This window comes from Chlorocebus sabaeus, chromosome 13, assembly GCF_047675955.1.
Source record: "Chlorocebus sabaeus isolate Y175 chromosome 13, mChlSab1.0.hap1, whole genome shotgun sequence".
Classification (NCBI taxonomy): Eukaryota; Metazoa; Chordata; class Mammalia; order Primates; family Cercopithecidae; genus Chlorocebus; species Chlorocebus sabaeus.
The window spans coordinates 60,546,224-60,561,689 of NC_132916.1; the positions used below are offsets into that span (position 1 = coordinate 60,546,224).

The 15,466-nt window shown below is 38.9% G+C and overlaps 1 protein-coding gene across 3 annotated transcripts in view; it reads left to right on the forward strand.

Annotated features, from left to right (window-relative positions):
• PDE7B (phosphodiesterase 7B) overlaps nt 1-15,466 on the forward strand; it is a 332,402-nt gene that overhangs the window by 183,566 nt on the left and 133,370 nt on the right. The gene's annotated exons all lie outside the window — the stretch shown is intronic.

Sequence of the window (15,466 nt, forward strand, 5' to 3'; positions counted from 1 at the left end):
GAACTTCACTGTGTTTCTGACAGTGGATGCAGCCACCACCAAGACTCCCAGCATGCCTGGGAAGGATCCCAAGGGGCTTTGTAAACTAAGAAAGCCACAGCTGACTACAGGGCACTCTCTTTCTTTGAGGAGTATGTTGCTAGATATTTGGAAAGTGGTGGGTTCACTTCAGAAGAAAGAACATGAGTGTGTGTTTATGCATCTGAAGTCTTGGCTAGCCCTATGCAGTGGAATCCTGGCGTGCTATTGGCGGTGAGGGATGGGGTAGATGGAAAAGATACACCAAAAATTACCTCTCCCTTTCTCATGGAAACAGAGTAGGAAATAAAAATCTGGCTAGTTTTGATTTTAATTATTTATGCCGGGAACTTTTTTTTAAGTTGTGACTTTATAAAGAATATTATTAAGAAGTTAATACTCTGGGAAAAGGAAAGACTTAAAAGGGAGAAAAAACAGGGTTGGCCTCCAGTAAACAATGAGTCCTTGAGTACACAGGAAAGTGAAGGAAACCAATAAAACTGAGGTTTATGTGGCAATTGGGAGAAGGATGCCCGGGGAGATGGGTCTTGTTCAGAAGAAATGAGGTAACACTAAACCAGTATTGCATGTGAGTAGGGCAAGAAAAATGGAAAAACCCACCTGGGCAGAAAATTTTACTCTGACACTTCAACTCTTAGCACTTTAGGTTTGTTTCAGTCAATTAAATGATTAAAATTCATATTTCAAACTGTGCCCTTTGATAAAACTATCTAATTCAACAATTGTTAGCATGTCAATGGAGATAGGTGTACGTTATTACTTATATTCTATATTAATGAGCATCTAATTCCTGAAAAAGCACTCTGGAGAAAAAGTAGAACTCCTGTAGCTTCTTATTGTTTAAAATACACATTTTTCTGGACGTCACAAAGCAGGGCTTGTTGAGTCTTACTATACCTCTCTACCACTGCCTCACCTTCAGTGGAAACTGTCTCTGAAGCCACTTGGATTCCCAGGGGAGCTGCACCCTGGTCTGCTGTCGAGGTTGCCTGCCTGCGTGGAGACAGGCTCTATAACACCTTTCCAAAGGATGTGTGTTTGCCTCCTGTCCTTCCTCCTGCGCCTCCTCACTCTCAGGGAGATGAGGGCTCATCCTTACTGGAATGGTCATGAAACCTTATCATCATCATCTGTCTATGCAGTAGAAGGTCACAGGATGCAACTCCAAAGATGAGTCGCTTCACTTTCCAAACTGTCTCTTACCTTCTTCCTCACTCATCCTATCCCTGATGCTGCATTTGCTCCGAGCATCAGGTGTCTTCAGCAGCACCATTTTCACCACAGCAGCACAATAATAGGGCCCTCAGGAACACTTAAAGACTATTTCAAAACTTCTGGCATTTTTTTTTGTTTGTTTTTAGAAAGTGGTGATTTAAGTTGTTTTCAGTTCATGCACAGAGGCAGAGGTTTATGATAGAAAGCTCTTCAAAAAACACCAAGACACATGGTGTGCCCTCTCTCTTTTCCCTCTCTCTCTCTGTCTCATTTCATCCTTGCCTCAGTCTCCTCAGTTTATACTTTCACAATCCTTTTAAGCAACTGGCTACGCATCAAGTGAGCCTTGCTTTATGCTTGAAATGTTTTTTCTTTGGCTCAGTCAACTGAAAATTTTCTATTCAAACAACAAAGCCCAGGTTAAGCATCTCTCTCTTTAAAATGCCTTTCCTGATCTCCAGCGGCCTTCCGTCTCCCCCACTGGTTATCGATTCCCTCCTCTTTGCTTTCTTTACCTGTAGTCATTTAACATTTTACATTTATAGCCCACAATATTTTTGCTGTGCTAGTAACTAGAAACAGGAAAATTAAATGTTATAACATTCTGTGTATATTTTGATTGCTTGTGATAACGAATTGATTTAAAATTTTTTAAACCATGAAATTGCAGAAATTCTGAATCAAACCAACAGTTACTTTAGAGGACTTTTAAAGATGAGCGTTACTGGTTCTTAATGTGTTTAATGGAACCTTAAAAGTCCCAGTGTTTCTTTTCCTTAGCAAAGGGCATCATTATTTTTACGCACACTTCTTCAACAAGACTGGAACTTTGTTTCTCACAAGTGAAGTAGAAAAATGTTCTGAGATTTGGCTAAGGTAACAAGAAGAGAGAATTTAAAAAATATGGGAACATAAATAAGTGTTCATGAGAGATTTTAAGGTGAAATATGCTCAACTGGGAGTATGGAATGGAAAGAATACTCCCCTGGAGAGCGTGGGGGAGTGCCGGAGAGACGGTGATACATAGAAACATCTTCCGCCATCTTCAGACTGGCATGCTCTGCAGACTGTCGGGTGGCTGTCCAAAGCAATAGACTGTAGGGGGGAATGGGAGATGATAGAAGGAAGGAAGGAAGAGGAGCTTGTCACCTTCACATGTTAGGGTCCATGCATCTGAGAGTGCCCCCAAAGCTGGGCATTGGCCAAGGCACTATTCACCCTAGTGAGGGGCTCTAGAAGTTGTCAGCATGCTTGAGGTCCAAGTGTCAATTCTGTTCTTTGAACTGTACCCAATTATGTAATTGCCTTAATTCTCATATCTTTTTCCCTATATGAAGCAAACAAAGGATTATCTAATTATCTAGTTAACCCCTGTATTTGGAGGTGAGGTAAATGGTTCAGAGAGACTCAATAAGGCATCCAGGGTCACACATTGAAACTGTATCAGAACCAGACCAGCATTTCAATTGCCCAACTCTGGTCCACAAAACTCATGTGGTCAGGGTACATGCTGGGTCATAGAAATTTAAATTTAAATCAAGACATGGCTTTATTGATTTTATGTAGATAGGGCAAAATGAGAACTCATGATGTGATATAAACCTTGGCCAAACCAGAAAAACAGTGTTACCATGCAGAACAAGTCAAAGGATTGTGTCTCATATACATTTTCCACTTACTCTGTGGGCTTTAGTCTTAGATCCAAGCTTCAAATACTGCAAATATCCAGGGAAAGATCCCCAACTATTATCAGTAGAAAGTCAGCTTATAACATTGCAGTGAGAGCATGCACCCATGTGGGGAGTGGGGAGAGGGACAAGGATAGAAAATAAGTGGCTTCTCAGATGCTGTGAGGACAAAGATGCTAATTACAATTCTAGTCAGCAACCTGTTTAAGACTAGATATCCCTTAGCAGGACTTGTTCTTAGTTGAATAAATAATTTGATTTTGGAATTCAACCAAATAACTGTAAACTCTGCAACTGTGAAACTTACCTTTCATTTCGGTGTCTCTGATCTAAATTTTGCATTATAGTTTACTTATTTATCAAGCTTGTTCCCATTTCAATAAACTTTGGTTCTAGGAAAATATAAATACACACAAATCCCTCAAAGAAAGAAACTCATTTTCCCCATAGCCATTGTAATGTCTCCTGCCTTTCAAGGAGAATACAAAATCAGAAATTTGCTTTATGCTCAGGCCTGAATATCAAACAATTTCAGAGAAGAAAATCTCCAAAACCGTTCTCTGATTCCAGTACTCTACAATTCAAATTAACATTTAAACTACTATTTCAAAGTACCTCAAGTATCAAGCATGATATAAATCAAATATGTTGAAGAATGAACATTTCGATCATTATAATCAAGAAACATTTATGGGATGCTTAATGTATGCCAGGCACTGTACTAGGCACCAGGGACTCAGAGATGAATCAAAAGCTTAATAAAAGAACAATTATGGATTTATGAATCAGAGGTCTGTCTACAACTACAGTGTGAATACAAGCACTTGTTAGTTTAAACCTGTCAACTCAAACTACTGGCTGTAAAACTGGTAAAATTCAAAAACACTTGTACAAATTTATACATACTTTCAAATACTCATTGGTTCCAATGATTTCATTCAAAGCAGGACAAATTGCTTTGAGCAAAGAAATCGATTAGTCTCAATGGTAGATAAGTATTAATTCATAACATTTTTCTAAAACTACTGCTTTTAGCAGCCTGTTTTCACACCGTAGTGATGCTAGATAATAATCATTAATAATTTAATCCATCTTTTAAATGTGAATGCAAATTGAGTCAATGCTGGAGTACATCATCTCAGTTTGAACTAAACCCTCTCCTTCACCTGACTTATTTTCATGAATCACAGAAACCCAGGTTCAAAACTGCTAACTCCAGCTCCCCAATTCCCACTAGTTCTAAGTCCATAAGAGAGGCTAAGGGTGTCAGAGTGTGGCTGCAGTGTTGAGATTTTAAAAGTTTTAAATTCTGCATCTCTATTACTGAACTATGTGACCGTGGGTGGGTACTTCACCTCTCGGTGCCTCTGTTTCTTCTTATATAAAAAGAGAATAAATAATAGCACCTTTGCATAAGGTTGTTGTCAGGATTAAATGACATAATAGCAACAACAACAAAAAAAATGCCTAGAATAGAACCTAAGTTCCAACACACTCTCAGTAAATGTAAACTTTCATAATTATTGGTGTTGGTGTTATTTTCTCAACAACTTCTCTCATTCATTATCTTTTCTCTGTTCAGTTGCATGGCCCTTGGTCAAACCTCATATTGTTTTGTCTATAATCTTGCAATAGCCTCCAACTCTCTCTATCCATTGTCATTCTATTCTGTGATTTAGATCAACTGTGTTAAAAGAAAAATCAAGATATGTCTCAACCCTTCTTGAAAATCCTTTAATAATTCTCTAATGTCTACAGAGAAAATCCAAATTCTTTCCTCTTGCATTCAAAGTTCTCCATCTGTCACTAGCTCACTTTTCCAGTCTTAATTGTCATTATTGCCCTCTGAGTACTCATATTCCACCCAGACAAGACACATCTCCCACAGCTTCCTACTTGCTTTCTGCTCATTGTTCTCAATGCTTAAAATGACTTTGCTCCATGTCCCTAATTTCTCCCATTCCTTAATATCCCACTCATATGCTAGCCCCTTCATGAATCCCTCCTGAGATTACTGAAGGAAAATATGCCTTTCTCTTCTGAAGTTTCACAGAGCTTTCTTTGTATGTACCTAACAGGCAAATCACTTTATTTTGTTACAATTAGTGTACATTCTCTTTCTCTGCTCCTGGATTCCAGCTCTTTGAGAATCTGGAGAATATTCTATTTTCTTTGTATTTTCCCTAACATCTGTCATATGTCAGCCACTCAATACATTTTGATATGTGAAAAAAATAAAATTATCAGAAGGAATAAAAAAGCTTACAAATTGCCATCAGATGCATGAATGAACATCTTTTAGGGACAGATTACTCAAGAAACATGAATTCTAGCTCTTGTTTTTAATGGAATCCTATTTAAACATATTCCAGCAGAAGATCAGGATTAGTCATTATAGCTTTTAAAATAAAAGAATACACAAGAGTGAAGTTCAGAACTATTAAAAAAGGTAAAAGTGCAAAACTAATATGAGACAATTCTCTCTTCATATAGAGAACTTGTAATTTACTGATAATTACAAAATTTTAGGGCAAATGCATGCATTTATAGACTTTTAAAATAATTACTCTGTTCATGCATTTTGGAACACTTTACATAAACTGAAGTTTCAAAGCGGCTTCTTCTACAGATAACAGTCTGTAGACTACTGAACATAATTTCAAAAATAGAGTGCAGAAGGTGTGTGTTTACCCAACCCTACAAATGAGCTTTTGAGGGGCTGGCGCTCAATGGAGGATGGTATTTCTAAGCCCTCTGCTTGTTCTCTGCAAACAGTTTCTTTTTTCTTTTCTTTCCTTTTAAAAAAAAAAAAATAAACTAGGTTGCTTCAACTAGACAGAAAAGCATTGTCTTTTGCATCAGACCAATTCCAAAAAAAAAAGAAAAGAAAAAATTAGTAGCTTTATTGTGAAAAGTCTGAAAGCTTCAGGTTTTTTTTTTTTTTTTAACTCACAAAAGTAACTGAAACTGTGTACTGTCTTCTATCTGATTTTTTCCACTCTTTAATTTTTAGTACACTTGATAATATGTATATCTCATCATATTAGAAATAGTAAGCAGAGCTCATGGCATTTGTGATTTAATGCAATGCTGTAGTCTTGATATTCACACAGTGTGAACTTCATACTTCATTTTCCCATTTACCCCTCTCTGCCTTTCCATACATTTCTCTTTGGAATTGACTTCAGTCTCTAAAATGTCAAAAGACCACCCCAAGAAATGAGTTTTGTGTCTTTGAACTTGTCTTAAATTTCCTCGAACTACAAAATTATTAGAGACCCCTTCTTCTAAGCACTTCTTCTTACCTAAAAATTCCATATGACATATATTTTAGAGCTTACAAACCAAGCCACTGTCCTGAGCATTTTGTTACTTCATCGGCTGTCACACAAATTATGAGGGAGTACTCCAGTGAGTAGGTCACAGTTCTCGTCATGAGTGACAGGAGAAAACTTGTCAGCCTTGTAAGCAGTTGGAAGGCATGGCTGACAAAGACAAAGCTGACAAAGTTGTGGAAGGCCTTGGGTCCAAGGGGCCAAGCTTACTACAGAAAAATAAAATTACTAGAGAGAAAAGAAGGACAAATTTCAAGAGAGACCGAGTTGCAGTTGCATGAACGTGGTAGTAGAAATGGAAAGGTATGGGAGCCAGAAAATTGTAAAATAAAATCACAGCTATTATGGGAATGAATGTAAATCTTCTATAAATGTATCAAAAAGGAAAATTAAATAACCAAGGGTAATAAGGCACATGGCATGTAATAATTAGAATTTTAGTGTTTCTTAACCTCGAATTAAAGCCAAAGCTAAAGAAAGATTCTCTTTCTTGCTTCCTTCTCTAAATCTTTCTGGATGACACCCAAATATTTCACATAAATCTATAAACACAAGCAACAAGCACTTCAGAACACCTGAAGACACGTACATTTAGAAGATCTGTGACAGTCGTTCATTCAAAGAAGTGGATAGTTTGCTGAAGAAAACAATTTAGAAAGAAAAGAAGAAGGGACAGGCAGACAGCCAGGCCTAGAGCATCTAGGAAAAGGAAGTCAGGTAAGGTCACTACAAAAAAACATTCAAATATAAGAAGTGTAATCAAAAATACATACAGAAATGAGAAGGAAACAGTCACTGTTTAAAACATTTGTAACAGAGATTTCAAATCTGTGCCCTCCAATGTGTGATGAAATGTAGCCTGAGTCTTTTCAACCAAGAAAATTATCCTCTTGAGGCCACCCTGATTGAGAACAGGGAAATTTAAACTTGTTAGTTAGCAACATGGTGGTCAGTCTCTTCTCGATTACTTCATCTGAATAAATACCTTCCCACTCTTTGCTCCTCTGCAAGTTGGCATCTGGGTGAATATGTGCCTCAGGTTCCCACATACCTATCCAATGTTTATCCTGCACACGCCTGAGAGGTGCCAGCCTCGGAGGGAGAAGCAAAGGCATATTCATGTGCCACTGGGCTCTGCCTATGACTCTTCCCTGCAATTCCCCAGGGTATCAGGAGTAGACTTTGCAACTGTCTCTTTGACATGACCTTACCCTGTGCCGTATCCTCTTTCCTCCCAGCAGAAGGAGACCTCAGTGTGCCCATATCTACAGACCCACTTTTTACCATATTAAAGGGATCTAATAAAAGAATAAAGAAAATCCTTTTATCTTTCCACAAAGACAAGCTGTTAAGATTATTGTCCTTCTGCAAACTCACACACAAAACAAACCCCAAAAACCTGTTACTCTGAAGGCCAAACAATGAATATCAACTCCCTTCTTTTCTTCTCATTCTTGCTATAATATTCCAAATGATCTTCCATGTATGCCTCTGGAGGGGTGGAAGCAGAAAATATGCACAAGAGAGTGCAAAAGAAAAGAAAATGGCACAGGGACATACATCAAAAAACATTATCTCTATCACACGTTGGTTAAGTTACTATGTTCTAGGCCCTGTCCTTGAGCACTGCATATTCAACATGATTTGTTTGAGTTACATTCCCATGCATGAGCTAGCCCTGTTTCTTCTACCCTCTCTACCACCTCTTTCTCTGTCTCTCTCTTAAAATAAACACATACATTTTCACAACCATCTCAAAATGTTGACACTGAAAAGTTTGACCAAATGACTGTAATACATAAAAAAGGATGTGTACAAATCTCACCTTTCTGGTTGATTTTCACGTTGAGAGCTGAGGTTTTATATCTGCCACTAATTGGAATTGTGTTCCTAATTGTACAATGTATTGTATTCTGGTCAGGTCTGATACATTTTCCTGCTTAAATGTGCTAATTGGAAATTCTGAGAGCTCTTCTCCTTTCTTTGGCCCTTATCCCCTAGAAAGAAAATGGGGAGGGAATATAAATAGACAAAATTGGACCAAAACAAATTTTGTTTTGAAAAATTTTTGAAAATGTCTCAAATCCTCCAAAAATTGTTAGAAATGTACTAGGAGGTCACAGAATAGAAAATGATGTTTCAATGTTACGTACAAATACTGAACTTCTTATGCTAAACAGTAAGCAGCAACCAAATAGGTGTTATTTCCAACTTAGAAATAGAAGAAATTTAGACCTCTATTTACTGGTTATTTATTTAAGATATTCAGAAAGGGAAACAAAAAATTCAAATTTCTAGTTTTCTTTACTCAGTGCATAGCATTGGGCTTTCTGTCTGGGACAGAATAAAGGAGATTATGGCCTGTTAGAAGAGACAGATACAGAAACAACTCACTGATATCAAGGCAGAATGGCATATGCTTTACAATTAAGTGGAAATAATACTCTGTGGGAACATAGAGGAAGAATCAAAAGTGTTCATTCAACTAAGTTTGTTTAGTGCCTATCATGTGCCACACTGTTTCTTCATTCCTTAGAAAATAAATATTCATGAACCAAGAATGTTGAGGTGGGTGGGTGGGTGGATGGATGAATGGATAGATAGATAGATAGATAGATAGATAGATAGATAGATAGATAGACAGACAGATGTGATATATAATATACTAAACGTATATACACAAAGTCTGTGCCAATTGCCAACACATAAGAGAGTGATTAATTCTGCCTGTATGATGGTGGTAAAGGAGGTGTCAAGAAAGGAGATGACGGGCTGGGTGTGGTGGCTCACGCCTATAATCCCAGTACTTTGGGAGGCTGAGGCAGGTGGATCACCTGAAGTCAGGAGTTTGAGACCATCCTGATCAACATGGTGAAACTCTGTCTCTACTAAAAATACAAAAATTAGTCAGGCGTAGTGGTGGGTACCTGTAATCCCAGCTACTTGGGAGGCTGAGGCAGGAGAATCCTTGAACCCAGGAGGCAGAGGTTGAAGTAGGCTGAGATTGTGCCATTACACTCTAGCCTGGGCAACAAGAGCAAGCCTCCATCTAAAAAAATAAAAATTAAAAAAAAAAAAAAAAAAAAAAAAAAAAAAAGAGGGGTTATTTTTTCTGAGGTACCATTTAAGGTAAGTTACATTTCTCCAAATGAAGAAGAGATGGAATACACTATAAGAGAAAGAAACATAGGACCAAATGCAAGAAATTCCAGGGAAAGCCAACTTATGGGGTATAAAGTGAATCAGGGGAGGGCTAGGATAAGACTAGAAAGAAAGGCAGGGGATCAGGTTGCCAATGGCCTCATCTGTCTTTCTGAGGAGTTTATCCTACAGGGATAAGGAAACTTCAGACAATTGTAGTAGGAAGTGACATGATAAATTTTACATTTTAGAAAGATTATTCTAGCAACAGTGGCTGGTGAAGAGGTGCAGTTAGGGTGAGCATACTAACGAATATGTATAACCATAAGTGGCATTCATTGACCATATTTGGAAGATGTTGAAAATTTTAAGATGCTGAATATTTTCCCTTCAACTTACAAACCAAATTTCCCAAGTGCTATAGTATTTTACACAGAGCTACAAGAAATAATATAGAAATAATCAAGCCAAAGCCCTTGACACATGGTATCATCCTATCATGAAGGATTTACATATTTTTCCATCTAGACCTGCTGTTCCAGTCATGTTCATCTCTTCCCCAAATGCAGAGCACAGTTTATTGCCATAGTATCAGAAGAGTCTATCCTTCTTACATTGCCAACTCATATTTCTTCCAGTCCTTAGATTGCCTGTTTTGTTTGTTTGTTTTTGAAATGAGGTCTTTCTCTGTCTCTCAGGCTGGAGTGCAGTAGCTCAGTCACAGCTCACTACAGCCTTGAACTCCTGGGCTCAAGCAATCCTCCATCCTCTGCTTCCCAAGTAGCTGGGACTACAGATGCACACCACCACACCCAGCTAATTTTTTTATTTTTGTAGAAACATGGTCTTGCTACGTTGCCCAGGCTGGTCTTGAGTTCCTGGCCTCAAGGGATCCTCCTGCCTCTTCCTCCCAAAGTGCTGGGATTACAGTTGTGAGTCACCATACTGGCCCTCCACGTTTTTCTAAGCAAACAATTCTTCCAACACTAGATGCCACTGGATTGATGAGAAAACATATAAGAAAAATATATTTTTTTATGTAGCTTATAATGTAGTGCATTCAAGTTACGTCCTCAAAAACAAACCAAGTGTGAAGAGTACTCCATGAGGATTGGGCATTAACTGACTCTTTGTTGGTTGACCCAGGAAGGCTCTGTGGTGGATTGATCATTACAGCTATGTCTTTAAGATGGTTAAGATCTCAACAAGATGTGAGAAATTTGGTGAGTGAATAAACGTGAACATAGGTACAAAGCAGCACAGGAAATAATTGAGAATGGAGATTAGTCAAATTCACTTGGCACAGCGTTAGGAGTGAAGAAGAGTGGGAAACAGAGAAAGACACTAGTGGGACCAGACTGCATGTGGACGAGAAATCTTAACTCTTGTAGAACCATTGAAAATCTTTAAATGGAACAGTAAAGGGTACTTTCAGTTGAATTTTTTAATGAAGATGGGTCTTTGAGAGGATCTAGTTAAATCACTGCATTTTGTGTGTGTGTGTTGAGAAAGCTGAGACTTCACAGAAGTTACACAACATATGAGGGGCACAGAGCTAGTTATTGACTGCACAAGGGCCAACTTGGGGTCCCTTGACATCTAGCCATGCCGTTGACTCAGCCTCACTGCCAGTCATGGTCTAACCCTGAAGCCACTCAACTCCAGCCGAGGCTTCTCTAATATGATAATCTCTCTAATCTAATTTTCTGTCCTTTTCACTCCCAAGTACTTAACATCTCTGTGATGGCATTACATAAGTGTGTGGTGTCCATCTTTCCATGAGCAAGAGTTAGATGTTTACATGTAAACCTACATGTGATATGTATACACACATTTTTCTTGTTTCCAAATTTAGATTAGAAATTATTTAGGCAAGTCCCAAGCCCTCTCTTTGTGAATTTTCCCACCTACATTGCCTGCAATGTACTAAAGAGACAGACATTCACCTGAAAATTAAAAAAAAAAAACAAAAACCAGAGGTGAGAATTTAACCACGATTGTGAATTAACAAAGTTATATGTAAGAGAGAGAGAGAGGTGGTAGCTGCTGGTTGCTTAACCATTATAAATAAAATGTTACTGTGGTCCTTTTCAGGAGTTCTGCTGCCTTCTGCATTGTTGCCTGGAGGTAGAATTTCAAGCAGGGCCTGTGTAAATAGCTATTGAGGCTTGGGTCTGTGGTACATGTGCCCATAAGCTACTGAGAATCAGCCTCTCAGTTCCTCAGGCTTTCTTTGCAAAAGTAGTGGTGACCATGATTCAGGACCTGTACTCAGAAAGCAAGTTGAAGATTTAGCTACATTTAGGCAAGATTTTATAAACTGGACAGGCCCAACTCCCACCATTTGTTTTTCTTTCCTGCTTCTATAAGGTGTTTGTAGCCCTGAAGGAATAGTGTAATCTTTGATGGCCATTTTTCCTCTTTTATCCTCTGAAACTTTCTCCTTCTCCTCCTCTCAAACGCTTCCCAGGCTGCCTGCTAATGCCGTTCAGAGCCTGTCTGCTTACGACTACCCAAATAAGGCAATAGTTAGAAGTACAACTGAAGTGGCTTCTTCTTTTAAAACAACAATAGACCTTGTTCCATTAAAAATAAGATCCTACTCTGAACCATTGCAGAAATTTTTTCTGATGCTTATAAAGAAATGTCAGCGAGTGAGGGGAGTGGGGGCGGGCAGAGATTTCTGATGTTATTCTTAATTATTTTTACTCCATGTTCTCTGTACCTTTAGATCTAGCTGAGGCAGAAACAGTGAAATGCCATAAAATAACCCTCTCTCGAAGTATATTTGGCCTCACAGGAAACAGGAAATACCAGAAAAGATCACAAGAAAAGCTGTAATCATAAGATTTCTAGCCTAATTCTTTTGACGTCAGCAGTTTAGATAAGTCAGATAAGCAATCGCGAGCATCCGCGAGTTCTTGAGTGCCAATCCAAATACCCACAGTGCATCTTCAACCCTTTTGAACTCTCACATTGTTGTTTAGCCCCTGCAAGGAGGTTCTCCTCTCTTCCCCGCAAGAAGCATATCCTGAAATTGTGAATTATGGATTTTATGTCAACATTAAGGTGTTCAAAGACATTACGCAGAGCTTCTAAATTGGTCCTGTAGCCAATTCAGCTTGCTGGATGCATTGTAAACCCTGGATGAAGCTGAGTGTTAACAAAACAAAGGAAAACCAAGCCTGGTTCATCTCAAAGGGAGTTTGCTTCCTGAAGTTTAACTTTTCCAGTCTGGGCAACTCATCTATCACTGTGTAATGTCTTTGATAATATGCTAAGAGATTTCTTACCATATCCAAAGTTTTTAGTAACTGCTTCATTCTTCATTATTTCCACCTTTCCTTAGCTACCACCACCTCCATTGCCCACCACAACAACATACTTATGGGTTGGTTAGATATAAATGATACTAAGGAATGCATTCCCCTTCAAGACATTTTCCTAACTTCAGAACCAGGACCATGAAACTTGACCATTATATAATAAGCAGAGGCACACGTATGGGCTGTTCAGAGGGATGAAGTAGGAATTTAAATCAAGATTTAAATAGATATTACATTACATGTACATTTAAAGTTAAAAAAAAAAAAGGCTGAAGATAAAAACTTCTTTGCACAATATCTACCTATTTCCAAAAAGACTTGTAAGATTTTAAGAAGCTTACAATAAAATGTAAGTACACAAACACATAAAACCATTCTGTCAGGATGAGAGATAAAGCCATATATAAAAAGTAGGAGGAAGGAGAACAGTTACGCAAAGCAGTTGAGCAAAACTGGGATCTGAACTTCCTAGCAGACAGGGCAAAGGGGAAGCAAAAATGATTACAACATTCATTATCTCCGGGAAGATTTGCTAGGAAGAAAAATATTTTTCCTGGTTTTGGGTATGTGGAGCAGTTTTTGATGAGGACTGTCAGTCTGGTGCTGGAGGATGTCCTCCTGAAGAGTTGAAGTAAATGGGAAGAGGTGAGACACCTGGGAAGAGTTTTGCAGGCCCTTGTAGTGAAAGACGGTTCCATAAAGAACTGAGGAGTTCCAACTGGGGCCCATCCCATTGGCTCCCCATGGAAGGGTGTAGCCACGTAGGAAAAGTGCAAGTCTCCACCCAGAGCTCAGTTCTTGTGGGTGTGTAGAGTTAGGGTACAGCCCCCCACCCACAACATGCCAAACACATGCTGCTAATCCCATCATGGGCATACCTGCCATTATAATCTTTAAAATGGAAAGAGAAAAATTAAGGAGCAACGCTTCCTTTTAGATAGTAGAAGTGTTTTTGTATTTGCCTTTGGTCTGTGCCGGGCATTTGGCTTCAATTATATACACATAAGGTGCTCTAACTCACTCATAGGTGGGTCCTGAGTCTTTTACCTGGTTTTTAACTTGGCACTTCCCTCATATGGCTACACTCTGCCATCCCCATTCCCCCCAGTTGTGGGCATGTTCTTGATCCCTTAGGTCAGACCAGTCCCAAGGCACAAGCTGGGACCTATCCCGTTGGCTCCACTGAATGGTCTCTGTGTGTACTAGTCTGTTCTCATGCTGCTAATAAAGACATACTCGAGACTGGGTAATTTATAAAGGAAAGAGGTTTAATGGATTCACATTTTTCACATGGCTGGGGAGTCCTCACAATCGTGGTGGAAAATGAAGGAAAAGCAAAGGAACATCTTACATAACGGCAGGCAAGAAAGAGTGTGTGCAGGGGAATTTCCCTTTATAAAACCATCAGATCTCATGAGCCTTATTCACTATCACGAGAACAGCACAGGAAAGACCTACCCGCATGATTCAATTACCTCCCACCAGGTCCCTCCCACAACAGATGGGGACTATTACAATTCAAGGTGAGAGCCAAACCATATCACTGTGGAACTGTCTTTCCTTGTGAGGGTCTGTAAAACTGTCCAGGTGGCTCATCTCTACATATGTGTGTAGAATTAGAGCCAAATGTCTGGCACAGACCAAAGGCCAATCTAAAAACATTTCTACTATCTAAAAGGAAGCATTGCTTCTTAATTTTTCTCTTTCCATTTTAAAGATTATAATGGTAGGTGTGCCCATGATGGAATTAGCAGAACATGTTCAACATGTGGGGAGTGAGAAGGACGGGGGAATGATGTACTCTCACTTCTGTGCTGTAAAACATGTGGATTTGCCTTTGCAGTAGTAAACCTTGAAAGTATTCTTTACTTCTACTTTTTAATGAAACCTTTTGCTCTCTACCTTGAGTGCCAGCACTGAGTATTTTACTTCATTGGTATTCCCTCAGTGTAGGAACACATGTAGATGGAGACACTCAAAAATTCATGTTGTGTTAAAAGTTCAGAGTAAACATCTGAATACATTTTTCATTTTATTTGAACCCATTTCACACACTTTGCCCAACATTCTTCTCAGTGTAAATCCTTTTAGTGTTTCCCAAGGATCCAGAAAGATTGGAAGGAACGTACATGTTTAGATTAAAAGATAAATATTACACTGAAAGAAGCACAGTAAATTTGAAAACAAGTGGATCCATTCCTATTCAGTACAAAAGTGAGGAGCAGCTGGGTGCTAAGTGTACCTAGATCTGCAGTCCAGACATTGTTTCTGAGACTACTTCCAAAGTAACTTACAGAGGAGGCCTGCCCATGTGGCATGGGCAAGCAGGCGGGGTCTAAAGGAACCAGGTTAACAGCAGAAACAAAACAAGGTTCTTGCTTCTTTGTACAAAGAACAAGGTTCTTTCTTTGTATTACTCTTGGTAAGAGTAATACACTGGACAATGATCCTGCAAGATAAGGAAGGAGAAGAGTGGAAGACTAAAAGATTCCAGAAAGTATAATTCCCAAAGTAACACCTGCTTTTTAAAAGAACAATGGAGTTCAGAAAGGAAAAAGAAGACCAGAGCTAGATAATGCCAGAGGTGGCACGCAGAATGAGGGGAAATGTAGAAGGAGGAGGAGGAATCTGGATGGCACTAGAAAGATGTGTTCTGTATTGCATGTCTTAATTTCTTAGAGCTGAGCTGCTCCTATTCCTGACAGCTCACCAAGGTCAAGGT